At 42.1% G+C, this 27,920-nt stretch overlaps 1 protein-coding gene and 1 pseudogene across 1 annotated transcript in view; one reads left to right on the top strand and one right to left on the bottom strand.

Annotated features, from left to right (window-relative positions):
* Positions 1–27,920, bottom strand: part of LOC124605307 — a 925,143-nt gene that overhangs the window by 360,148 nt on the left and 537,075 nt on the right. The gene's annotated exons all lie outside the window — the stretch shown is intronic.
* LOC124607727 lies at positions 15,383–15,500 on the top strand (annotated as a pseudogene).

Genomic DNA, 27,920 nt, shown 5'->3' with positions numbered 1-27,920 from the left:
TTATATTGAAAAGCAGGTTTTTGTAGCCAAAAGAGTAGAGAATAATGTGGTGTTCTGGAATCCTCCATAAAACCAATATACTTTAAGAGAAAATGTGTTCCATTACTTATTGATACCCATCGTAAAATCTCCAGTGTTTTGAACAGATTTTCGCAGTGATATCGAGTACTGTTATTGGTCGTTATTCTTTTTGACCTTTTCTGTTGTTTGACGACTGCGTTTGTATTTTGCGTATTTTATGTATTAGCTCGGCCGAAAAAATTCCATATCTAAGAACTGAGTGTAGATATGAACAGTATGTAACTGAAAGACTGCCTGATTACATTCTCCTTGCAAGTATGTCTGTGTGTTCGCTTCACCTTGTGTTTGTTACGGAGCGTGCAGTGGTGCCACCTATATTTGATTCAACAACGTCATTTTCTCTCTTCAAACTCAAATTCACTGCGTATTTACTTTCTTTGTATTCAACACCACTGTATTGGATATTGACGAACTATAAACTTCCTTGATGATCTTATCTGGTTCCTCTTTTGTCAGTCACTGTAACGTTGCTGTCATCATCAAAGAGAATTTTTCACCATGACTAACTCTAATGAGGAGTATGCTGTTTTTATCTTGGCCTGTCAATGTCAAGAGTATAGTTCTGCTACTTTGGTCGTGACATCAGCTGATGTACCTAATAGTACAAATGTAAAGGATGGTAAATATGTGCAGAGAACACTGTAGTATTGGCAGCCGAAATTTCCACAAAACAAATTATGTTTATACGAATCAAAACTACTGAAAACCCTAAATCAATAGGGCGAAACGTGTCCTCTCGAGGAATAAAAAATATTGAGCTGCAAAACACAGGCAGTAATTATACTCTTATATGACATAAATATTAAGGAAAATGATTTCGGAATGGGTGGGTAGCAGACGCTATAAACGACGGACTCCCTCAGCCCTTGACCCAGACTGAGGCCCAACTGCCCGGGGACGTATTTTCAGCCCTATCCCGGCCGCTCATAAAGTAAAGACGGCTTAAATAAGAGCAGATAAAATGCCATGATTACCCCAGGCGGTCTAAGCTTCGGGGGCTGTTAACTTGGTTGCTTTGAACGACGGCGGCAGTAACCAATGGCCTATGAGTGCCTTTAAATCAACATTACGTGGCTTTCGTACGAGTAAGCTTTGCCGAACAACGCCTACAGTGCTCAAACTCATGTATAAGCATGAATGCCGAGAGTCTTTGGAACATCCATTTTCTGTTTCGCTCCATAAACACTAGTGCGTAGTTTACAACGAGGAACGTGACAGTACTATGTAGGCAAGTGGCAATACCATAATAAGATTCCCTGGCGAAAAACAATAAGCTTAAGTTACTGCCTGGGGTCACGCAGCAAACATAGAAAAATTAAAAGAGGAGAGGGATCAGACAGATCGCGTTCTCTTCCTCTTATAAGATTTGCGAGTTTAACAAGCTTCGTGACGTTATAAATTTATAAAAATAGTGTAACTAGAATAATTGATCTGAATGTGCATATGAACTATACATTCTTTGACAAAAAATCTTCTATGAAATAATGATCATAAGCATTTTCGATCCTGAACGTCCGTATTTAACTCCTAAGTTCCTATAGCAGTTCTGTAGTATCCTACAACATCAAAATGAACTCGTTTGTACGATTTATTATGCCATCTGTCCTTGTATAATATTTATGTAGAGCTGCTTCCTTAGGTTAACTGCTGCGATTTGCAAGAACAGGGCTCTTTTCCAACATGTTCTCCATATTGGACATAGTGAATCTTCCTGACCGGTCAGTTGCATAAACAAGTATTTATTTTTTCAGGCATCTTCAGCACCACGCCTTTTGTGGTCAGTTATTTACAACAGGAGTTGTGCTCTCACTCGATAAGTGTTCACGATACTTGCAGTTCACCAATTATATGACACACCGTTATATTCAGAGTGAAATTACGTTACCACACTAAAACAAGAAATCCTACAGAGAATTCTTGTAGAAGCCACAGAAACAAGAGCACCTGAAAGTGAATCAACGAGCGTTCCTCAGTGAAAAACTATGAGATACCGGTGATAACGTTTCAAAAAAAGCACAAAACAACAAGAAACTAGTGGTCCAGGTTCAGCATCTTTCGTTGTCACTCGCAGGGTCTTCGATCCCAGGTTCGATCCTTCGCATTGTTTGGATTCTGAACGAAAAACCGTCAGCCGAAGACTCATGCTACAAAGTATTACATTGATTCTGCCGATTTCCTTGTCAAAAGAGTTCGGAGGAACCACAATAGCACAAGTTTACACGTCCACGTCAAGAGCTGGTTATGAGGAAATAGAATATACGAAGGGGACACCATAACTATTACTACTTATATGACAGCGTGGTGAAAAGTTACGGTTTCGAATTTTTATGTGAAAACTCTTAAAACGTTTTAAATAAAAAATACGTTATTAACATTTTACATCTTTGTTCTTCATGTCTACATATTTAATTCACAATATACTCATTCCCGCGACGAACACATTTTCCCCAACAAGAGACCAGTTTGTTAATGCCGTCACTGTAGAATCTCTGAGCCACAACCTCACCTCTGCTTACACAGCTTCATTACTACCACAGTGAAGCCCTCGAAGGTGTTCTTTGGGTTTTGGAAACAGATGAAAATCGAATAGCGCCAAGTCAGGATTCTATGAAGGATGATCGATGACTGTGCACCCAATGCATCGGATTGTTGCAGGTGTCGCAGATCTCGTGTGTGGTCTGACATTGTCAACTCTTCCAATTTCGGAACTCGATTACAGAGCGCTGTTTCTCATGCTTCCACATAGTTACGTGACACACCGCCATGTTACATGTTATAATTCGGTGCAGTCTAGCTGCAAAGAGTTGCAGTCTTCGTTAGCGAAGAGGGTATGTCGACCGAGTAATATTCATGACATATAATACCCCAACTGATATTAAGAACACAATAAAAAATTACTGAGTCATTACTTTTCAATGCTCACTCGCATTATAATATTGTGTTAGTGCATAAGTTCGTAGGCTTCTTCCATAAGTTTACTAAACACAAGACATATACATAAAAAAGATTTTAGTCATCAATAATACACTACTGGCCATTAAAATTGCTACACCACGAAGACGACGTGCAACAGACGCGAAATTTAACCGACAGGAAGTAGATGTGATATGCAAATGATTGGCTTTTCAGAGCATTCACAGAAGGTTGGCGCCGGTGGCGACACCTAAAACGTGCTGACATGAGGAAAGTTTCCAACCGGTTTCTCATACACAAACAGCAGTTGACCGGCGTTGCCAGGTGAAACGTTGTTGTGATTCCTCGTGTAAGGAGGAGAAATGCGTACCACCACGTTTCCGACTGTGATAAAGGTCGGATTGTAGCCTATCGCGTTGGCGGTTTATCGTATCGCGACATTGCTGCTCGCGTTGGTCGAGATCCATAACTGTTAGCAGAATATGGTTCAAAATGGTTCAAATGGCTCTGAGCACTATGGGACGTAACATCTGAGGTCATCAGTCCCCTAGAACTTAGAACTACTTAAATCTACCTAACCTAAGGACAACACACACATCCATGCCCGAGGCAGGATTCGAACCTGCGACCGTAGCGGTAGCGCGGTTCCAGACTGAAGCGCCTAGAACCGCTTGGCCACACCAGCCGGCGCAGAATATGTAATCGGTGGGTTTAGGAGGGTAATACAGACGCCGTGCTTGATCCCAACGGCCTCGTATCACTAGCAGTCGAGATGACACGCATGGCTGTAAGGGATCGTGCAGCCACGTCTCGATCCCTGAGTCAACAGATGGGGACGTTCGCAACACAACAACACATCCTCCAGATCTCTCACCAATTGAAAACGTCTGGTCAATGGTGGCCGAGCAACTGGCTCGTCACAATACGCCAGTCACTACTCTTGATGAACTGTGGTATCGTGTTGAAGCTGCATGGGCAGCTGTACCTGTACACGCCGTCCAAGCTCTGTTTGACTCAATGCCCAGGCGTATCAAGGCCGTTATTACGACCAGTGGTGCTTGTTCTGGGTACTGATTTATCAGGATCTATGCACCAAAATTGCGTGGAAATGTTATCACATGTCAGTTCTAGTATAATATATTTGTCCAATGAATACCCGTTAATCATCTGCATTTCTTCGTGGTGTAGCAATTTTAATGGCCAGTAGTGTATATCCTCTTTCACTATTTACAACAAGTCTTGCAAAGTTGAGGCAACTTCTAGATTCCAATTTAAAAATCACGTGGTTTTGAGGCGAAGAAGTCGAGCCATGTGGGGATCGCATTTTATCCAGAAGGGAAGTTCCTTGAAGGTTGCTCGATAGAGAGAGGAAAGGGTGAAAATCTGAGGGCGTTAAGTTCAGGTGAATAACGTTGGTGTGGAATGATTTCCCAACCCAACTCCTGTATAACTTTTTTTGTCAGTCTAGCAGAATGCAGTCGGGTGTCATCACGGAGTAGCATCACTTCGCGCAGACTTCCTGGTCGTTATCCTTGGACTGCTTCTGCAAGACGTCTCAGCTGTTGACAATAAATGTCAGTAGTGATGTTTACACCACGGGAACCAATTTGTAGTGTACCACACCGTCACTGTTCCAACATTTGCATAACATTACCTTTTGTGGATGCGTGGAGGTCTCTGTACGGGGAGCTGCTGCTTTTTTTGGGCTCAACCATTCCTTTCTTTTCCCTACGTTAGCGTAAACAGACCATTTCTCGTCACCAGTTATGGTAAGGACAGAAATGGTGGCTGTTGTTCACAAGCCAATTGATAACGAGCAACAGAGACGCCAGCCGCTGATTTTAGTGATTTCGGCTTAGAGCATGAGGTACCCATACACCCGATTTTTGAACCTTCACCATTACATGCAAATGTCTTACGATGGTGCAATGGTCACAGATCATACAATCTGTCAGTTCGCGAGTACGCTGACTTGAATCATTGAGGCTTAATCCCTTTAAACGATCTTCATAAAACCCCGAAGGTTTTCTCGAACGTGCAGAGTCACTAATCTCAAAACGATCCTCCTTAAAATGCGGAAACCATTTTCTTACCGTGCTCTGTCCAGTGGCATTATCCCCACACACGGTGCCAATGTTTCCGATTGTCTCCGCTATTCCCACCCAACTACTGAACTCAAGCAGTAGAATATGTCGGAAATGTTACGATTTCTGCAGTTGTCACCTATTTTGTGGCCCCCATGGCTCCACTTATTACCTCCAAATTACGAAATGACAATACATAAACTCAAATAGGAATCGTGAAGTACAAATAGAGAGTGACAATCGATAAATAAACCAGTAGCAACTGGAATATCAACATGCAAAACAAAAGCTTTACGAACGTACGCACCAGCCTAATAAATGTCATCATTTAAGCACCTAACGACGAAAAACGTCTTGTAAGGACAAAGCTCTGGTCACCGTGAAAGACGATCTGACGGGCCTACAAGGTTCTCTATGCCCCAAAAAAATAGAGGTCACCGAAGAAACGTCGAATTAATATCCCATGCATTTTACTCAAACAATCCTTTCTCGAATCCTTTCGCGTTCACATTCACATAATTCACACGTAATCCGTGTTAGAAGATGTCTAGTAAACCATAAAACCGATAATTTTTATGTAGCTGTAACATGCCTGATGCACATTAATGCAGAGTAGTGGTGCCTGTAGAAACAATCTAAAGACGTTAGCATCAAGAGGTTGATCAGAAAGCTTTCACAATTAAAGGCAATCAACGAAATTAAAACCTTCCACAGAAATGACAGCAGTTAACGATAAAATAACTCTCCTTTATGGAGCCCTCGCAAACATTACTTTAGGGGAGGACGTAGGGTAGACTGGTTACAGTCTTGGAACAGAAACACTTAACAATGGATCTGTTATGGACAATTTGTAGTTTTTTAATGATAGCAGCGTGTACATTCGCGACGAAAAGCTAACAGTTCAGTCACGAAATTAAGCTCTTCATGCAATAAATCTGCGATGTTAAGTCTACTTTAAAATTCGTCTACAGAACGTCTGTTATGCGATAAGAGTGAACGCTTTATTAATTTACACGAAGAACGGCAGAAGAAAAGGACCCTCATTCCCTCAAGGAAACGGCACAACGACCGAGTAATTATGCCGTGATTTATTTTTCATTTTCTGAAGAAGAATTTCCTGTTGTAGCAGCAGACAAACTTGCCTTTTTTATAATATAATGAAAGACAATACAGCAGATGTAAAGGAACACACATGAGTAGAGGTCGAATCAACAGATAAGATAATAAAGTAATGCGGGCAGATTACCTGAGCAAAACAACCCTACCAACAGTTTTATTACAGTATTAAATATTTGTTTCCGAATAATATAGGGGCCAGCGGTCAAGAGTTTTATTAAAAATTCTGAAACCAGATTCTACTGTAAATATTCAGTCTCCTGGGCAATAGCTTTACTACCAATAGTTTGTGATTACTATTCCTGTTTGATAGGTACGCAATTAAGTGTTCGTTTTCCCGTGTGCTGTTCGAGAGTGGAACGGTAGAGAAGTAGTCAAAAGTGGTTCGATCAACCCTCTGCCAAGCACTTAAAGGTGAACTGCAGACTTCTTGTACAGCTGTAGATGTACTAGCACTGATAATACGGTGGTTTCTGCCTTTCCTGGGACAGCTCAGTCACTCAGAAACTGCTAAATCGATCGATCTCAAGGTTTTACTGTATGTTGTTGTTGTTCTGGTCTTCAGCCCTGAGACTGATTTGATCCAGCTCTCCATGCTACTCTATCCTGTGCAAGCTTCTTCATCTCCCAATACTTACTGCACCCTACATCCATCTGAATCTGCTTAGTGTATTCGTCTCTTGGTCTCCTTCTACGATTTTTATCCTCCACGCTACCCTCCAATGCTAAATTTGTGATCCCTTGATGCCTCAGAATATGCCCTAACAATCGATCCCTTCTTCTTGTCAAGTTGTGCCATAAACTCCTTTTCTCCCCAATTCTATTCAGTACCTCCTCATTAGTTATGTGATCTAACCATCTAATCTTCAGCATTCTTCTGTAGCACCACATTTCGAAAGTTTCTATTCTCTTCTTGTCCAAACTGTTTATCGTCCATGTTTCACTTTCATACATGACTACACTCCATACAAACACTTTCAGAAACGACTTCCTGGCACTTAAATCTATAGTCGATGTTCACAAATTTCTCTTCTTCAGTAACGCTTTCCTTGTCACTGCCAGTCTACATTTTATAACCTCTCTTTCGACCATCATCAGTTATTTTACTCCCCAAATAGCAAAACACCTTTACTACTTCAAGTGTCTCATTTCCTAATCCAATTCCCTCAGCATCACCCGACTTAATTCGACTACATTCCATTATCCTCGTTTTGCTTTTGTTGATGTTCAACTTACATCCTCCTTTCAAGACACCGCCCATTCCGTTTAACTGCTCTTCCAAGTCCTTTGCTGTCCCTGACAGAATTACAATGTCTTCTGTGAACCTCAAAGTTTTTATTTCTTCTCCATCGATTTTAATACCTACTCCGAATTTTTCTTTTGTTTCCTTTACTGCTTGCTCAATATACAGATTGAATGACATCGGGGAGAGGCTACAACCCCGTCTCACTCCCTTCCCAACCACTGCTTCCCTTTCATGTCCCTCGACTCTTATAACTGCCATCTGGTTTCTGTACAAATTGTAAATAGCCTTTCGCTCCCTGTATTTTACCCCTGCCACCTTCAGAATTTGAAAGAGAGTATTCCAGTCAACATTGTCAAAAGCTTTCCCTAAATCTACAAATGCTATAAACGTAGGTTTGCCTTACCTTAATCTTTCTTCTAAGATAAGTCGTAAGGCCAGTATTGCCTCAGGTGTTCCAACATTTCTACGGAATCCAAATTGATCTTCCCCGAGGTCGTCTTCTACCAGTTTTTCCATTCGTTTGTATAAATTCTTGTTAGTATTTTGCAGCCGTGACTTATTAAACTGATAGTTCGGTAATTTTCACATCTGTCAACACCTGCTTTCTTTGGGATTGGAATTATTATATTCTTCTTGAAGTGTGAGGGTATTTCGCCTGTGTCATACATCTTGCTCACCAGATGGTAGAGTTTTGTCAGTACTGGCTCTCCCAAGGGCGTCAGCAGTTCTAATGGAATATTGTCTACTCCCGGGGCCTTGTTTCGACTCAGGTCTTTCAGTTCTCTGTCAAACTCTTCACGCAGTATCGTATCTCCCATTTCATCTTCATCTACATCCTCTACCGTTTCCATAATATTTTCCTCTCCTTCCAGCTTTCTGCTTTTCCTTCTTTGCTTAGAATTGGGTTTCCATCTGAGTTCTTGATATTCACACAAGTGGCTCTCTTTTCTCCAAAGGTCTCTTTAATTTTCCTGTAGGCAGTATCTATCTTGCCCCTAGTGAGATAATCCTCTGCATCCTTACATTTGTCCCTGCTTAGCCATTTTGCACTTCCTGTTGATCTCATTTTTGAGACGTTTCTATTCCTTTTTGCCTCTTTCATTTACTGCATTTTTATATTTTCTCCTTTCATCAATTAAATTCAATATTTATTCTGTTTTTACTGTATATAACGGATAAATAGAGACCTATTTCCGTTTTAAACTACTCTCTTCGTTCTCTTTTGCCTTTGTCCCCTATTTGCATGGGATTCGCTTGTTAATTATGGAGGGTGTCCTGACGCTCTTCCTTTCGCCACTCCTTTAACTCCCGCTCCCCCCCCCCCCCCCCCCCCCCCCCCGGGCCCCATCGCTCCTCATGCGGTGTGCATTTGTGTGTCACACCGGTTTGCGTCTATTATTAACTCATGTTGCAGTGTGAAAATGTTTTCTGAATGTTTGCGAAGCGTGTAAATGAGGTGAGATGTGCGTACTACCTCGATTTTCACCTAGTCAGATGTGGGAAAATGCCTAAAAACCACATCCAGGCAGCTGACACACCGGCCTGCGTCGTTACTCCGTCGGCTCAATACTGTCCGGGGCGAGCGCACTTTCTCGACCATCGGAAGCAGCGAGCGGGGCTGCGGGGTCGTGTTGAACTAACGTAAATCCTAATCAGATTCTCATAGTCGGAGTTCACAGTCATGTAAAATTTTTTAAAGAAAATCATATTCGTTGTTGACTGCAGAAATTATTTATTTCACAAGTCAGTGTGGTCATTTTGAACAGATAACATATGAGTTTTTACCCTACTCTGTTATAAATTGATTTTCCTGTCTTGTCTCCTTTTGCCTTACGAGTATATCATTACATAGAAATCTGCGTGTTGTCAGTAGATGCAAGAAGGTTTTTTGATTTGAAGCTTGCAATTGCTGTTGGTGGAATGTATTATCTCTGATAAGTGCACAGATAGTCTGACTTGTGAATGTATTTTCAGACAACGGCCTCACTCCACCTGTAAACAGTGTGTTCAAACATTCATCGTTGATCACACTGTGAAAAGGCTTATTTTTGACGACGACCTGTATTCATGTCGGTGGATTTTAAAGTCTCGTATGCTGAAGCCAAAAATAAATAATGTAATTTTTTTTTCAATATTTTTATAACATACTAATGTCTACAAGAGATGTTTGTGCATATCTATACGCATACTTTGTACTTCATTTTTGTAATGTTTTAGTTTTTGCAGAACCACTTGAAAATGGCACGAAGGCCGAAATTACAATTGAGAAATAAATAATTTCTACAGTCAACGCGAATGTGAAATCCTTTAAATAATGTAAATTTTTTTCGAGGGTCTGAAGTGAAAGAGATGATCCAGTTTCACTTTTCGACACATATACACACAACAAAAATGTTTTGCATCATCCTGGTTCCCATAACTCCTGAAGATAGACGTTGACTGTGGATATTGTATCACAGACACAGTCCCTTTGACTGTTCAGAGATGTCACTAAATCCGCCCAAAGATGTAAACAACCATGCATGAGCAGCGTGTGTTAGACGGACGGGGTCCGACAGCCGATCAGTTTCAGCCATTCCACCAGGAAGGAGGTACACGGCTCGTGTTGTCTGTAGTGCAACCATGCCTTGACGGTCAATGCCGCGGTTCGACCGCGTCCGCGTTGTTACTTTCTGCCAGGAAGGTCTCTCAACAAGGGAAGCGTCCAGGCGTCTCGGAGTAAACCAAAGCGATGTTGTTCGGACATGGAGGAGATAGAGAGAGAGACAGGAACTGTCGATGACATGCCTCGTTCAGGCCTCCCTAGTGCTATTACTGCAGTGTAAGACCGCTACCTACCGATTGTGGTTCGGAGAAACCCTGACAGCAACGCCACCATGTTGAATAATGCTTTTCGTGCAGCCACAGGACATCGTGTTACGATTCAAACTATGCGCAATAGGTTGCATAATGAGCAACTTCACTCCCGACGTCCATGGCGAGGTCCATCTTTGCAACCACGACACCATGAAGTGCGGTACAAATGGGCCCAACAACATGCCGAAATGACCGCTCAAGATGGGCATCACGTTCTCTTCACCGATGAGTGTCGCATATGCTTCAAGCAGACAATCGTCGAAGACGGGTTTGGAGGCAATCCGGTCATGCTGAACGCCTTAGACACACTGTCCATCGAGTGCAGGAAGGTGGAGGTTCCCTGCTGTTTTGGGGTGGCATTACTTGTGGCCGACGTACGCCGCTGATGGTAATGGAAGGCACCGTAACGGCTGTACGATACGTGAATGCCATCCTCCGACCGATAGTGCAACCATATTGGCAGCATATTGGCGAGGCATTCGTCATCATGGATGCCAATTCACGCCCCCATCGTGCACATCTTGTGAATGACTTTGTTCAGGATAACGACATCGGTCGACTAGAGTGTCCAGCTTGTTCTCCAGACATAGACCCTATCGAACATGCCTAGGATAGATTGAAAAGGGCTGTTTATGTACGACGTGACTCACCAATCATTCTGAGGGATCTATGCTGAATCGCCGTTGAGGAGTGGGACAATCTGGACCAACAGTTCGTTGATGAACTTGTGGATAGTATGCCACGGCGAATACAGGCAAGCCTCAATGCAAGAGGACGTGCTACTGGGTATTAGAGGTACCGGTGTGTACAGCAATCTGGACCACCACCTCCGAAGGTCTCGCTGTATGGTGGTACAACAAGCAACGTGTGGTTTTCATGAGCCAGCCATAAAAAGAGCGAAAATGATGTTTATGTTGATCTCTATTCCAATTTTCTGTAGAGATTCCGGAACTCTCGGAACCGAAGTGATGGAAAACTTTTTTGATGTGTGTATACTACTACGGAAATTTTGTGCACAGAGTTAAAGTTTCTTGTGCCTCTACAGTCAATCGTTTAGACGTAATGTTGGGTCACTGTGGCGTGGTTAATAGATTTTAAGGTACAAAAGGGCGGTGCATAGGCGGAGCTTTCATTTGTACTCAGGTGATTCACGTGAGAAGGCGAGCGATGTGATAATGGCCGCACGACGGGAATTCACAGGCTCTGAACGCAGAATGTTAGTTGGAGCTAGACTCATGGGACTTTCCATTCCGGAAATCGTTGGAGACTTCAGTATTCCCAGATCCACAGTGTCAAGCGTGTGCCGAGAATACCAAATTTCAAGTATTAACTCTCACCACGGACAACGCACTGGTTGACTGTCTTCACTGAACAACCGAGAGCAGCGAGGTTTCGTAGGGCTGTCACTGTTAACTAACAAGCAACACTGCGTGAAATAAACGCAGAAATCAATGTAGGACATAGGACGAATGTATCCGTTAGGACTGTGCAGCGAAATCTGACGTTAAATGGCTATGGCAGCAAACGACCGAGTGAATTCCTTTGCTAAAAGCAAGACATCGCCTGCAGCACTTCTCCTGGGTTCGTGACCACATCGGTGGGTTCGGTTGGACTCTGGACGACTGGATAACCATGACCTGGTCAGATCAGCCCCGATTTCAGTTAGTAATAGCTGATGGTAAGATTCGAGTGTGGCGTAGATGCCTCCAACCATGAACCCAAGTCGTCAACAACAAGGCACTGTGCAAGCTGACGGTGGCTCCGTAATGGTGTGAGATGTGTTTTCATGAAATGTACTGGTTCCAGTGGTCCAACTGAGCCAATCATTGACTGGAAACGGTTATGATCGGCTATTTAGAGACAATCTGCAGCCATTCATGGACCCAATGTTCTCAAACAACGATGGAATTTTTATGGATGACAATGCGCCATGTCACCGGGCCACAGTTTTTCGCGATTGGTTTGAAGAACATTCTGGATATTTAGAGCGAATTAGTTAACCAGTCAGATCCCCCAACATGAATCACATCGAACATTTATGGGATGTAATCGAGAGGTCAGTTAGTGCAGAAAATCCTACACCGGCAACTCTATCGCTATTACGGACGGCTATAGAGGCAGCGTGGCTCAATATTTCTGCAGCGGACTTCCAACTACTCGTTGACCCCAAAGACACGTCGAGTTGGTGAACTACGCCGGCCAAAAGGAGGTCCGACACGTTACTAGAAGGTATCCCATGACTTTTGTCACCTCACCGTATGTTTAATTTTTTACATTCAGTATCATTTAGGAGTATAAAGAACAACTTTGGGCTACGTTCTATTCATGTGGATGCTACATTTGCTATTGTCGATGTTTTCAGCTCTACCATGTCTTACAAAGCTCATCAAATTCAAAATGAAGATGAGGAGATATTGCGTGAACAAATCCTGCAGCTGCAATAACTTAAGTCTGCAAAGATATGACTTGTTGGTCAGTTTTGATGTGGTTTCACTTTTTACATATGTACCTCTTATGGACTCACTACATCTCTTTGGAAATAGGCTGGGAGCTGACATTACAGCGCTGTTTGAGGCCACCCTCTCCTCTACAATTTTTTTTATGTAACAACGAGTTTTATGAGAAATCAGACGGCGTCGCCATGGGGAGTTCTTTATCTCCCCTGGTGGCCAATCTTTTTATAGAAGACTAGGGAGCGAGACTCGCCTCGGCCACTTTTAAACCAATAGTATATTGGCGATGTGTTGACGACACTTTTATAGTTTGACCTCTTGGTTTGGATCGTCTGCGAGTGTTCCTACAACATCTGAACTCCATACACGAAAACATAAAATTTACTATGGAGTTGGAGAAGCAGGGTAGCCAGCCGCTTTTAGACGCCATGTTGCGACGTAAGAGCAGTGGCACACTTGGTCATTCAGTATACAGAAAGCCCACTCACACATACCTTCACTTGCAGGCCACTAATTGCCACCATCCCTCACAAACGATAGGTGTTTTGAAGACCTTGATTCACCGAGCCCACGTCATCACTGACACCGATAGTTTGCAAACGGAACTGGAGCACCTGCAGACTGTGTTTCTGAAGAATGGGTATTCGTCCCAACAAGTGGAGAGAGCGCTGCAGACCTGTAAGCGACAAAGAAGGGGAAGAGGCCTTTAAAACGACTGCCTGTTTACCATCTATTGCTAATACCTCAGTGCAGATAGGCAGAATACTAAGAGAATATAAAGTGAAAACAATATTTCGCCCTCCTGAAAAAATTTCGTCGCTGCTGGGATCTGTGAAAGACGACCTAGATGTGCGCAGAGCAGGTGTTTACAGGATTCCGTGGGAATGCGACAAATTTTATATAGTGCAAACGACGCGTACTGTGCATTGTAGAACATCAGCGGTATACTCGCCTCCTTCAGCCTTGTAAGTCTGCCATTGCCGAACACTGTATTTCCACTGGTCATGTAATGAACTACAATGAGACCAAAATTGTGGCCCACACGTCTAACTTTTGGAGTTCTGTTATTAATGAATCCGTGGAAACACGACTGCCTGACAGTGAGTCTCTTATTAATGGAGACGGTGGATTTCAATTGAATTCGGCGTGGAATCCAATCGTTGAAAAACTATGTGACCTCCGTAGTCGGCGTAGTTCTGTGATGGAACCGTGGGAAGACAATCGAATTGACATCGATGCGGCGAGTTTTCACAAAGGACGGCGCGCGGCGCAGCAGAATCGAATGCGCTCAAGTAGCACATGCGCAACGCCAAGTGAGTCCACCACGCATGTGCCGGCGGGGCCTTAAATAACAGAGCTCAGTGCGTTTTCGTCAGTATCATCTGAATATGGCCAGAAGACTCTGCGCTGAAATATTGTGGCAGGAAGTTACAAACACCCCGCAGTTCGACCAAAATTTTGTGAAACTAATCAATACTATTTAAAATACTTTGTGGGCGATATTTATGATTTCAAAACTAGTTACATGATTTAATATTGCAGATAAAATATAATCACTGATGTTAATATTAATGATAGTACGATATAACGCTGATGCTAATGGTGAATGTAAATTAACGTGGTGAGAGCAGTATGACTCTGTGGTCCCATGGGATCACAGATAGCGAATAAGAAAAAAGTGTGGTGGAGGTTGGGGACGGAAGGAAAATGGATGTTCTGCAGCTAAGAACTGTGACTAGGGTTCCAAAGAGTATTATATTTTGGGACGGATCTTATCGTCGTGGTGTGGGAGTTGATTCAGATTCCGCCAGGAGATGATTAAGGTATGAAGAGACATGTTATGACTCAGCAGGGTACCTGGATGGGTGATTAATTTGTGGAATAATTGGTGCATGGATTGAGTTTTGCAATTAATGTACGAGATCTGAAGGCACTCTAGGATGAGAAGAAAATGTGGAACCCTAGCGACATTTCCCCACGGTACTTTTTCGTAGTAGACTCTCCAAACAAAAACGGAATGGACTAAGTCAATGGACGTACACCGTAACGTTAAACGCACATGGTAAGGGCGGTTCAGTAACAGATAGCACGTCACCCTTGGTTTCGGAACCCGGCGTTACTGTTAACAGACTAAAAGCGGCTTTCAGAAACACCAGTAAAACGATTCATTTGTTGGAATTAATTCCCTCTTCAAGCTGTGCACCCTGCTGCGTGGAATGTGGTAAATTCGATAATCCAAGTACGATTACACTGAACAATATCTAAAAAAAATGAAGGACTATTTTTCTATTAGAGTAGCTCTTAGCTCCATGCTAAATGTATTTGCCATTTCATCCGGCTTTGTAAAATGGAACTTAAAGTTCTTTCCCCTGTCTTTCATCATGTATAATACACACACACACACACACACACACACACATATATATATATATATATAAGAGCCCCTGACTACCAACCCATTCTGTGAAAGCCGCACATCAATAGCACTTTCAATTTCCGCAATAACTGCTCGTATGTTAGACAACAAACAGATTGTCATAATACTTAGAAAGTGAATTCCTTGTACAAACATACACCTTTTACAGAAAACAGTGCTCACTGACATTAAAAAAACTAAAATCAGGGTAAACGGAGCCAACGGCCTTGCCACAGTGGTAACACCGATTCCCGTCAGATCACCGAAGTTAAGTGCTGTCGGGCGGGACTAGCACTGGGATGGGTGACCATCCGGTCTGCCGAGAGCTGTTGGCAAGCGGGATGCACTCAGCCCTTGTGCGGCAAACTGAAGAGCTACTTGATCGAGAATTAGCGACTCCGGTCTCGTAAACTGACATACGGCCGGGAGAGCGGTGTGCTGACTGCATGCCCCTCCACATCTGCATTGAGTGACGCCTGTGGGCTGAGGATAACACGGCGACCGGTCGGTTCCGTTGGGCCTTCCAAGGCCTGTTCGGACGGAGAGGGTAAACTAAAATATCAGTGTTGTGTGTTGCAGGATTCTAGTGCCAGTCGTTTATGAGTCATAGTATTTCGAAAAGTTCCCACACCTACACTTTTTTGTGATACTCAACCTGTGTAGTTGCTAGGTATGATGTTATGTTTGCTCACAGTGTGCTTGGGTGTTCCTTGAGTGCACTGCAACTTGATAATCAGTTTGTGTGTGACAGTCCGAGCAGTAAGTCGTGAGTGCATGATGGGATTTACCTACGCAGAAAAAACCGACAACCTCATATTGTATGGAGAGTGTAGGAAGAATGCAGTTTGTTCTTGCAAGGTGTATGCGGCAAGATATACCAATACACGTCAACCATTTCGGCAATTTTTTATCAACCTCTCCAAACCGTTACATGAAAGTGGTAGTGTAACAACTAGACAACGTAACAGAAGGAAATAAGTGATGACAGAATAGACAAAAATTAATCTTCTCGTTACTGTTGCAGTTGATCCTCACATTAGCTCCCGTGCAGTCGCACGAGGAATTGGCATGAGTCAGACATGTGTCCTATATATTCTCCATCGACATAGGTTCTATCCCTGACCCATCTCTCTCCACCAAGAGATCAATGGAAACGATTGTGAGACTCGTGTTAACTTCTGCACATGGGCATTAAGACTGGATATTCCAGATGTATCTTGTATCTTGTTTAGTGATGAAGTCACATTTATCAGTCGTGGCCGCCGAAACATGTACTATTGGTCTGTTGGCAATCCCTTTTGGCTTCGTCAGGTGGAACAGCGACCATGGTGCGAAAATGTGCGGTGTGTGATAGTGAACCATCAGCCCATAGGCCCGTTGCTCATAGACGGAACACTGAACGCGCACGAGCATTGCAGATACCTAACAGACTATCCTCCACGGATACTAGAAAAAGTTCCTCTGCAGACTAGGAGGAACCTTTGGTAGCAACGTGATGGCTGTTTAACCCATTCTGCACGAAATACTAAAGCATGTCTTTACTAATTGTTTAAAAATTGTTCGACTGGGCGCAGAGGACCTGTTCAGATGGTTCAAATGGCTCTGAGCACTATGGGACTCAACTGCTGAGGTCATTAGTCCCCTAGAACTTAGAACTAGTTAAACCTAACTAACCTAAGGACATCACAAACATCCATGCCCGAGGCAGGATTCGAACCTGCGACCGTAGCGGTCTTGCGGTTCCAGACTGCAGCGCCTTTAACCGCACGGCCACTTCGGCCCGGCAGAGGACCTGTACCTGGGCCGGTTCGTTACCGGGATTTGACACCTGTATACTTATTTCTTCGGCGAAAGCTGAAAGACGCTGCCTACAAAGACATAGCAACCACACCTATGATATGCAACGACGTGTTGCTGTAGCCCGCACGGGTATTTCCGCTGAAATGCTAGGACGTTTGCAGCAGCCGCTCCGTGCCATACTGTACGCAAATATGTATTGCCACTGCCGGTGGTCATTTTGAATACAACCTGTGATGATCAAATGTCTCGTTACTGGTCATAACCCACATGACTAGAGTACGCACGTGCTCTATAGTGTGTGCTTCCACAGGTGTTGTACACGTGTCGGTGCGACACAACTCGTACAAGGATCCTTCAGCAAACACCACTGACATTCCGTTTCACCCTACTTTCAATTTGTTAATGTCAATAGGCAATGTACTTGTTTGCAGCCGGCCGCGGTGGTCTCGCGGCTCTAGGCGCTCAGTCCGGAACCGCGCGACTGCTACAGTCGCAGGTTCGAATCCTGCCTCGGGCATGGATGTGTGTGATGTCCTTAGGTTAGTTAGGTTTAATTAGTTCTAAGTTCTAGGGGACTGATTAGCACAGATGTTAAGTCCCATAGTGCTCAGAGCCATTTGAACCATTTGAACTTGTTTGCACAAAAATAACGTCAGGCTATATAGGAAGAAATTATCATCGTAATGAAATGGTGTGGACTGTCCGTAGTTTTAGTTAGTTTCGGGATATGCGTCGGCTGGTACAGAGGTGCGCATTCCATGTTAGTTTTGTCGAGGGTTAATCATTAATAATTTACTGTGTTAGATGAATGACTTGGTTGTAGATGTAAGGATGAAAGTATGGACGACGGAAAAGCGGAGTGCTGCGTCCACAGAAAATGGCTTTGATTTTCTGTGGATTTGGCTCAAATGGTTCAAATGGCTCTGAGCACTATGGGACTTAACATCTGAGGTCATCAGTCCCCTAGAACTTAGATCTACTCAAACCTAACTAACCTAAGGACATCACACACATTCATGCCTGAGGCAGGATTCGAACCTGCGACCGTAGCGGTCGCGCAGCTCCAGACTGAAGCGCCTAGAACCGCTCGGCCACTCCGGCCGGCCATTGGCAATCCCAAGCAGTGAAAAACATGCCGCTGACTTATCTGAATGCCCAACAAATCTGGCTATTGCGAGATTCGATCAGTGGGCCAAATGGAGACCAACTATGAGGCCCTTAGAAACTCGGCCTGATGCTGATAAGGCTGTCTCACACGATTACGCTCCATCTCGGTGTCCTTCAAAGTGGACAGCCAATATCTGATGCTGCCCACGCCCCTCATAAACAGGTCAGGCTACGTAAGAACATTAAATACGAACAACACTAATGCACTCTGGTGGCTCTTCTATCAATTACAAAGAATAGCAACGCTAATCATGTACGTACCCGCCGATGGTTAGTACGAGAACGAAGCTACATTCATATCCGACCTAGTCTTCCGGGTGCTTTACTCTTTCCTGTCTGGTGGAGTGTATATGAAGAGTGGCGGAAACAACTTATAAAGTGGAAGGAACGACTGTTAAACGAGGTGAGGGAACTAGTAATATCTGCGGGTGGCCTACTTTGACACGTGTGTGCAGAAGGGGCGACTGTCGGCACGATGGGTCTCTTAGTAGCCACGGTCTGCCACCCTTGTCGCAGGCAACACAAACAGGTGGCCGTCACCGTGTTGACGGTGGCGACAGCGCAAACGCCGCCCTTCTGTCCTCCGGGAAAGCACGTTTCAGGGCGGCCAACCTCACGTCACTTATGAGCTACTCCAACAGCTGGAGCAGGAGGAGGATACACCAGACAAGCTCTACTACAGAACATTTCTATTCACAAAAGCCCACTTAGTCTGGCAGTACTTGTCTCTCTGCACAGAACAACAAGGGAATGTCTCCTTCACCTCTCATGCACTTCTTTTCTAAAAAGGCAAAGAGGTTCACGGAGGGTGCTACTGCATTGTACTATACACTACATTGTCTGTTCCATCGCTTCACCTACACACTGTGAGAAGAATGACTGCACAAGTACAAAATGATAACAATAAAAAATTTTAATACTGTTCCAACTGCAGTCAAATACAATATGCTGAAGACAGTAATTAGATATCACCTTGAAAATAAGTTATTGAAACTTGCTATGTAAATTCTTGCAAGATACGAAGATACGAAGCTTAAATTCTCCCAGTTTTACTGTTTCAGATATAATACCGTTTCTCTAGGAATCGCCTGTTAATTAAGCAAACACGTAGTCCTGTGTCCGGATTTTATTTGTACACACTCACTGAACGCTGATACCTCAGTAACATATGAATTCCACGCTCTCCACACTCATTCCATTTCAGACTGTAGAAGTGTTCAATAACAAATTTCTTTCAAGGACTACATCAGTTCTCACGGTATCTTCTTAGAAATATCTTCACGTAGTTAGAGCTGAACCGTCAGGTGGTGGACAAACATACGGAAACACCATGAGAAACGCACGCTTGAACATAAATGCAGATGCTAGCCAAACCTACAGGTGTTGCCGTTTATTTGACCACGAACAGCAACTGCGCAGTCTCCTAAGTAAGTTGTGTCAGTCGTGATCAGAACAGAGTTCTGTGTGGTTGTCAGTGCATTCCTCAGTGAATTCGAATGTGAGCAAATTCTTGGTGTTTTAATCGTGCGTGTTTTCGTAACCAACGTAGGCGAAAATATTGGTGTTCCAGGAGACAGCGTATCAATGATTTATACCATACACACGGGAAGAGGAGAAACATCATTCGGTAAATCACATCACGGACGAATATGTTTGATCTCTATGGACGATAGTTGGAGGGAACTGTGACTAAAAATAAGAAGACAACAGCTTCAAAAGTCATTGCAGAACTGCGTACCCGGCCAGCTCCAAAACAACACGAAGAGAGGCCACATGCAGGGAACCACACGGTGAGCTGGAATTCTGAAGCCACTGATCATTCATGCAAATGCCCGTAACAGGACAATGTGATGCAGAACACGTACAACCCGGGCTATGGAGCAGCGGAAGAAAGTCATTTCGTCGGATGAGTCTTCTTTCCCATCGTTTCAAAATTCTGGACAAGATTACGTCCCAAGGGTGAAAACATGGCAGGTTTTACTGATGACTTGGGCAGCCATATTGTGGGATTCCACGTGCCCCTTGACTGCTCAGCAAGGTAGCGTTACTGCAAGAATTATGGGACCATTTTAGATGATCAGGTCCATCCCATTGTACAATGTTTGTTCACTAATGATAATTCTATGTTTCAAGGTGATTGCCCAATGGCTGCCCAAACGTTGAGCGAAAATGGTTCCTGATGTCTGTGGACGTACGTGACGTGAGGATTTCCCCTTGCCCAGTAATGAACGACAGCTCTTCTACAGAGCGACACATCAGTGAAAACAGACCGACCTTACTCTCTACGTCAAAGTTGAAATCGATTGAGGAATGGATCTCATTTAAGAACCTGTGAAATCTATTAAGTTCTTCTTTACTGGGGTCTTCTTAAGTTCTTCTTTACTGGGGTCCAAGATGGCCGCCGAGTAAGTGACGCCAGGAACCATTTCCAGAAAGTTAAGTGATTTAGACAGGAATATAATTTAGTTTAACGCTAACAACAAATTAAATACGTGCATTAGTGTATTGTTTAGTCTTGTCGTTAAAGGTTTGACTTTTATTTGCGTATTTTTTCAGAAAACACGAAAAGATCGTAACTTCGCGAAGTCGTGCTTAGGCTTAAATTTTGTAAACGTGTTTGTTTCTTGTTTCAAGGTAATTTAACTAGTTTCTCAGTAACAAATAAGTAAACTACCGTAAATAGCGTATAACTTCATTGTTTTAATACAGATTTCAGAAAAACAGCGTAACTTTATATCAGAAACTTGCCTATATACATTTGTTTATAGGCCTATTCTCGTAACGTTTTTGGAGAATCAAAGTTAAAGTATCTCGTTTAATTGCCATTTTTTCATTCCATCGAGTGAAATATATAATAAATAGCGTATACCTTCGTTTTTTTTAATACAGATCTCAGAAAACCAGCGGAATTTTAAATCAGAAACTTGCTTATATACATTTGTGAATAGGCTTAATTCTTGTAACGTCTTTTTTGATTTTCGGTAATTTAATTGATTTATTCTAGCTAAAGTATTATTTTTGCCATGAGTGAGAAGTGCCTGACGTGCCGTAGAATTGTTAGTTCCGGGGTTTGGTGTAATGGATGCAATAGTTTTTTTCACTGGGGGGACTGCAGTGGCGTGGGTGTTGGGAAAGTGGATCAGGCTCATCAGTGGTTATGTAGGATTTGCAGCAGAGATAGGAAGATAGTGGAAAAGGAGGGGAAAATTGCTGCCCTTCAGGCTGAGCTAGATCAGGCTAGGGAAGATCTGGACAGGTTAAGGAGGGAGAAGGGCAAAGAGAGGTGGGAAGTGGCAACAGGTAGCAGAAGGAACAGGCCTAGAACTAAGTCTGACAGTTTTGTGGTGAATGTCAAAAATAAGTTTGACCTGTTGCTTCAGTTAGAAACTGATGAGCCTCAAGCAGAGGTAGGTGTAGACAGGACACAACAAACTTTCAATAGGAAATTGAAAAAGAATGTAGGAAAGTCATCGAAAAGGAAGAAAGTTTTGTTGTTAGGCAGTTCTCATGCCAGAGGTGTAGGCCAACTTCTGCAGGAGGAATTAGGACCAGAATACCAGGTCACAAATTTTTTCAAACCAAGTGCTAGTCTGGATCAGGTGACAGAGGATTTAGGCTCACTCTGTAAAGGATTTACCAGGGAAGACACCGTGGTTATTGTGGGAGGGCCAGGGAACAGCATCGACAGAGATCCTGGGTACAGTATAGAGTGTGACCTGGTAAAGATTGCGTCGGCATCGAGACACACCAATGTTGAATTTGTATCTGTCCTGAGACGCCATGACCGGCCTCATTTGAACTCTTCTGTTGGGAGAGTTAATTTGGAGTTGGAACGGCTGCTTGTGTCAGGTGCGGGGGCTCATATTGGTGTGGTTCCTGTTGATTATCTCAGTAGGTGGGACTATACCAGGCACGGCCTACATCTCAACAGGAAAGGGAAGGGGAAACTGGCTGGGGTAATAGCAGGAAATTTAAGGGGGGGAGGCACTGCCATGAATGGTAAAATACCAGTGGTTACAGGTGTTGGAGCAGCACCTTTTTTAGGATAGGTAAGACAGAAAGATGTCAAGTTCTACGAGAGGTCAGGATTGAAACAAATCTTCAGTTTAGGAAAGAAATTCAACAGCACAATTCTAGCACATTGGATCACCAATCACAGCTATCAATTATAAATTTTCACCAATCACCAGAAATTTTATCTCCACCAAGTTGTATCTCAGTCGTAGGTAATTGCATTGATGAACTAAAGTCACCCAACCCAATTGACATAATCTGCCTCTCTGAACACCATGTGACCACTGGTATAGGAACTAGGCCTAAGCACAATGAGAAACTCAGACAGGAGAGTACTGCAAATGTTAGAATAAGGAAAGGTTCTCATAAAAGTATAATTAAAAATAATGTAAGTATATTTCATCAAAATATTGGGAGTTTAAAGAATAAAGTAGATGAGCTTCTGGTTTGTTTGGAAGATTTAGAAGCTGAGAATGAAATAGATATACTATGCCTGTCTGAGCATCACATTGTTACTGATATGGATAAGGTAAATGTAAGTGGTTATAAGCTCTCTGCACATGTAATGAGAGAAAATATGGAGAAAGGAGGAGTTGCCATATATGTCAAAAGTTATCATAGTGCAAAAAGTATAGAAACAAAAAAGTTTTGTGTAGAGAAACATACAGAAGCATGTGCCTGTGAGCTCAAATTAAATAAAGGCACATTTATAATTGTAACTGTATATAGGTCCCCATCAGGAAATTTTCATCTATTTCTGAAAAATTTGGACTCCTTGTTGTGCTATCTGTCAGACAGGGGGAAGCAAATTATTATTTGTGGGGACTTCAATGTAGATTCTCTGAAAGAGGGTAATAGGAAAAATGACCTTGAAGTATTACTCGGTTCTTTCAATTTGACACCCGTTATTGATTTTCCTACTCGGGTGGTAAAGGATAGCAGCTCACTGATAGATAACTTCTTTATAGACCAAGATAAGTTTAACCAGATAAATGCTCAGCCTGTTGAGAATGGTCTTTCTGATCATGGTGCACAGCTAGTTACAATATATGACATAGCTCCATTCAGCAATACTAAACAGTCCTCCAAAGTAGTACACTCAGTCAACAATTTAACAATTGCAAATTTCAGGGAAAGCCTACAGCAGTTAGACTGGGATGAGGTGTACCGTGAACCTGATGCCAATTTAAAATATAATTTATTTCATGACATTTTTGTAAATGCATTTGAAAACTGCTTCCCCAAGAAAATAGTTAAATATACTCGTAAGAAACCTTGTAACAAACCATGGCTTACTAAGGGTATAAAAATATCTTGTAACCGGAAAAGGGAAATGTATCTGACAGCAAGAAAGAGTAGTGACCCAGAAACTATCAAAATTATAAAAACTACTGTGTTATATTAAGAAAAGTTATTAAAAAATCCAGAAGTATGTGTATCATGTCTGAAATCAGCAACTCTGATAATAAAATTAAAACAATTTGGAATATTATTAAAAGAGAAACAGGTCAACCAAGAGCAGAGGAAGACAGTATTACCATTAAATTGAATGAAAACTTTACGAACAAAAAGTCAGAAGTTGAAAATATTTTTAATAATCATTTTCTAAATGTTGTGGATATAGTAGGATCCAGGTGTTCATTAGAAGATTCTAGGCTGTTAATGGGAGAGGCCATACCTATGCGATTTGATACAATTGAAATCTCACCCACTTCTCCCTCTGAAATTAGGAAAATAATAAACTTGCTTAAAAGCAAAAACTCACATGGAGATGGCATTTCCAGCAAAATACTAAAAGCTTGTTCTCAACAGATAAGTAAGATTCTCAGCCACCTGTGTAATAGCTCTCTGGAACAGGGCATTTTCCATGATAGACTGGAATATCCTATTGTTATACCTTTGCATAAAAGGGGGGATAGATCTGATGTCAACAATTACCGTCCAATCTCCCTTCTAACAGCTTTATCCAAAATTTTTGAGAAAGTAATGTATTCAAGAGTAGCTTCACATATCTGTAAAAATGAAGTACTAACAAAATGTCAGTTTGGTTTCCAGAAAGGTTTTTCAACAGAAAATGCCATATATGCTTTCACCAGTCAAATTTTGAATGATCTGAATAACCAAACACCACCCATTGGGATTTTTTGTGATCTCTCAAAGGCTTTTGATTGTGTAAATCATGAAATTCTGCTAGACAAGCTCAAGTATTGTGGCATGAGTGGGACAGTGCACAAATGGTTTAATTCGTACCTAACTGGAAGAGTGCAGAAAGTTGAAATAAGTAGTTCTCGTAACATGCAAAGATCAGCACATTCCTCAAACTGGGGAACTATCAAGAATGGGGTTCCACAAGGGTCAGTCTTGGGTCCTTTGTTGTTCTTATTATATATTAATGACTTGCCATTCTATATTCATGAAGAGGCAAAGTTAGTTCTCTTCGCTGATGATACAAGTATAGTAATCACACCTGAGAAACAAGAATTAACTGATGAAATTGTCAATACTGTCTTTCAGAAAATTACTAAGTGGTTCCTTGTAAACGGACTCTCACTGAATTTTGATAAGACACAGTACATACAGTTCCGTACAGTGAATGGTATGACACCATTAATAAATATAGACCTTAATCAGAAGCATATAGCTAAGGTAGAATATTCCAAATTTTTAGGTATGTCCATTGATGAGAGATTAAATTGGAAGAAACACATTGATGATCTGCTGAAACGTTTGAGTTCAGCTACTTATGCAATAAGGGTCATTGTAAATTTTGGTGATAAACATCTTAGTAAATTAGCTTACTACGCCTATTTTCACTCATTGCTTTCATATGGCATCATATTTTGGGGTAATTCATCACTGAGGAATAAAGTATTTATTGCACAAAAGCGTGTAATCAGAATAATAGCTGAAGTCCACCCAAGATCATCCTGCAGACATTTATTTAAGGATCTAGGGATATTCACAGTAGCTTCTCAGTATATATACTCTCTTATGAAATTTGTTATTAACAACCAAACCCAATTCAAAAGTAATAGCAGTGTGCATAACTACAATACTAGGAGAAAGGACGATCTTCACTATTCAAGATTAAATCTAACTTTGGCACAGAAAGGGGTGAATTATACTGGCACTAAAGTCTTTGGTCACTTACCAAATAGTATCAAAAGTCTGACAGATAACCAACAAGTATTTAAGAAGAAATTAAAAGAATTTCTGAATGACAACTCCTTCTACTCCATAAAGGAATTTTTAGATATAAATTAAGAAAAAAAAATATTAAAAAAAAGAATAAAAAAATAAAAATAAAAAATAAAGAAAAACAAAAAAACACAAAAAATAAAGTTGTTATGTTAACTTAAGTATGTTGTTAAATTAACCTAATTATGTCATGTATTGGAAAATTCGACTCGTTCCACATCATTGCGAAGTGTCGTATTCATGATCCATGGAACTAGTATTGATCTAATCTAATCTAATCTAATCTAATGGGTGATAAACATAGGAGAGCCAACAGGAAGTAATGTGCCATAGCCAAAAAGAAGATTTTAGTAGCTTGCTGTTCAAAACGTACATAAAAATGTCAGCTGCTACCGATGACAAAGGTGAACGCAGAGCAGCATTGTGCGATTGTTCATAAAAGTCAGCGTTTCGCAATTATATCTAAAAAAATTCCGATGAAGAAACTCTCAGTGCCTTCGAAGCATCCTCGTCTTCTCTTCTGAATGGTTTGGTTGTAGACGGAAGGGTGAAAATATGGACGACGGAAAAGCGGAGTGCTGTGTCCACAGAAAATGGCTTTGATTTTCTGTGGATTTGGCTCAAATGGTTCAAATGGCTCTGAGCACTATGGGACTTAACATCTGAGGTCATCAGTCCCCTAGAACTTAGCACTACTTCAACCTAACTAACCTAAGGACATCACACACATCCATGCCCGAGGCAGGATTCGAACCTGTGACCGTAGCGAACGCGCGGTTCCAGACTGAAGCCTGTGGATTTGCTTTATGTTTCCAAGTATTACATCACTCAAAAATGAGATTGAAGTGGCACTGAAGGGAGGCGTAGGAGAGTCTGATGGTGTCGTGAGTAGCTAGGTAGTCGGTGTCAATGACCAGTGTCGTGTTCACTTATAAAACGTAGTTTCCTGCGCTCATTCTGCAGAAGTGGGGTTATTGGCTAAATTTCTTCCGGCTGATTTAGATGCGCCACAGTCATTGTATACAAAGCGGAAGAGGCAGAGCGTGAGAGGGGGAATGTTCATGAAAATTGTATGGTCGTGCCGCAGACATGGTTTCCTGGTCGTTATTTGTGTTCCTCCCACACACTGGTTGCGAATTTAATTCTTCGATGGCGGGAAGCTACGAAGTTGTCATCCTATAGCCGTTTTCTACATTGAAGTTACACGTTTTCTTGGAAATTTCAATCGCTTCTCTGACTTTCCTTCTATAGATGTTGGTTTCCTTGGCAAGCACGCATACGTGGTTCAAATAAATATCTTGGTTGATATCAATATCTTGGCGGCAATTGATGTTCTGCTACTGCAGATTTTACACATGTTTTAACCACGCATTGCATTCGTGCTCTTTAATACATTCTTTTACTGTCCTTCCCTTTCCGCCTACATACACTTCGTCACCACCATTCGTTACCGTACGCTACAAAGGTCTGGAGGTAATCTGGTGCGTCGGTTTTGCGTCGGAAAAATTCTTTTTTGTTCTACCTGAAAAATATTGTTTGTATACCACTTTCCCGTAGAAGTCTGTTGATGCGGTTAATAAATCTAGAAACTAAGGGTAACTCAGTAGAATAAAAAGGCGGATCCTTGTCCTTCTTATTAGCATAATTAATAATGTTTCGATTGACAGCGTTTCTGTGGACAAACCAGCATAGATGCTGCCCAATGTTTTGTGTTCTTGAAGAAACCCAATTCTGATTCCAGGCTGTTATTGTTGCTGATACGGAAGGAACGTAAAGACAGTGTGTTGAGCACTACTTTCTTCTGGGTTCTGTGGTGGTCTTCAGTGGTATCTAAATACCTTTGTTATGTTTATAGACTTTCCACATACGCCTGGTCGTCTAGAGCTGTTTCGAATTGTAAAGGCTTGTTGTTCAAAACGTACATAAAAATGTCAGCTGCTACCGACGACAAAGGTGAACGCAGAGCAGCATCGTGCGATTGTTCATAAAAGTCAGCGTTTCACATTATATCTAAAAAAATTCCGATGAAGAAACTCTCAGTGCCTTCGAAGCATCCTCGTCTTCTCTTCTGAAGGTTTAGGCCGAAGATTAAGACAGGACTTACTGAGAAGTCTCCGGAAAATGAAACCGCCCATATGCAACGTATCGGTGACGAAAAGGAAACCGCTTGATGACCTCAAGAGAATCGAAAGCGTAGAGGTGGATAACAGAAATGCTATAGTTGCTGTGGGTGCTGTGAAATACCACAAAATAACAACTATTGGCTGATCCTATGCACCAGAATTTAAAAAGCGATCTGACGGATACTGTTGTTCAATAAACGAAAATTCTATTACCAAGCACGAGAACGGATAGGTCTATTACCCATAATCTAACGCTCCGAATACCTGGCTCCCGCAGAAAATGTCTTTCGAAAACAAATAACGGTACCCGCTAGGACCTATACTGGATAGAGCTGTTTCTCCAATCTAATTCTTAGTAATTTATTTATCTTGGAAGCAAAGACCTAGCTATAAAAATACTTTTGTGAAAGATTTGAAAATTTTTTTAGAAAATTTTAGACACGGTGAAGATAT

This window comes from Schistocerca americana, chromosome 3, assembly GCF_021461395.2.
Source record: "Schistocerca americana isolate TAMUIC-IGC-003095 chromosome 3, iqSchAmer2.1, whole genome shotgun sequence".
NCBI lineage: Eukaryota > Metazoa > Arthropoda > Insecta > Orthoptera > Acrididae > Schistocerca > Schistocerca americana.
The sequence above is the reverse complement of the archived record's forward strand: the minus strand, read 5'-3'. Positions and strand labels throughout refer to the sequence as shown.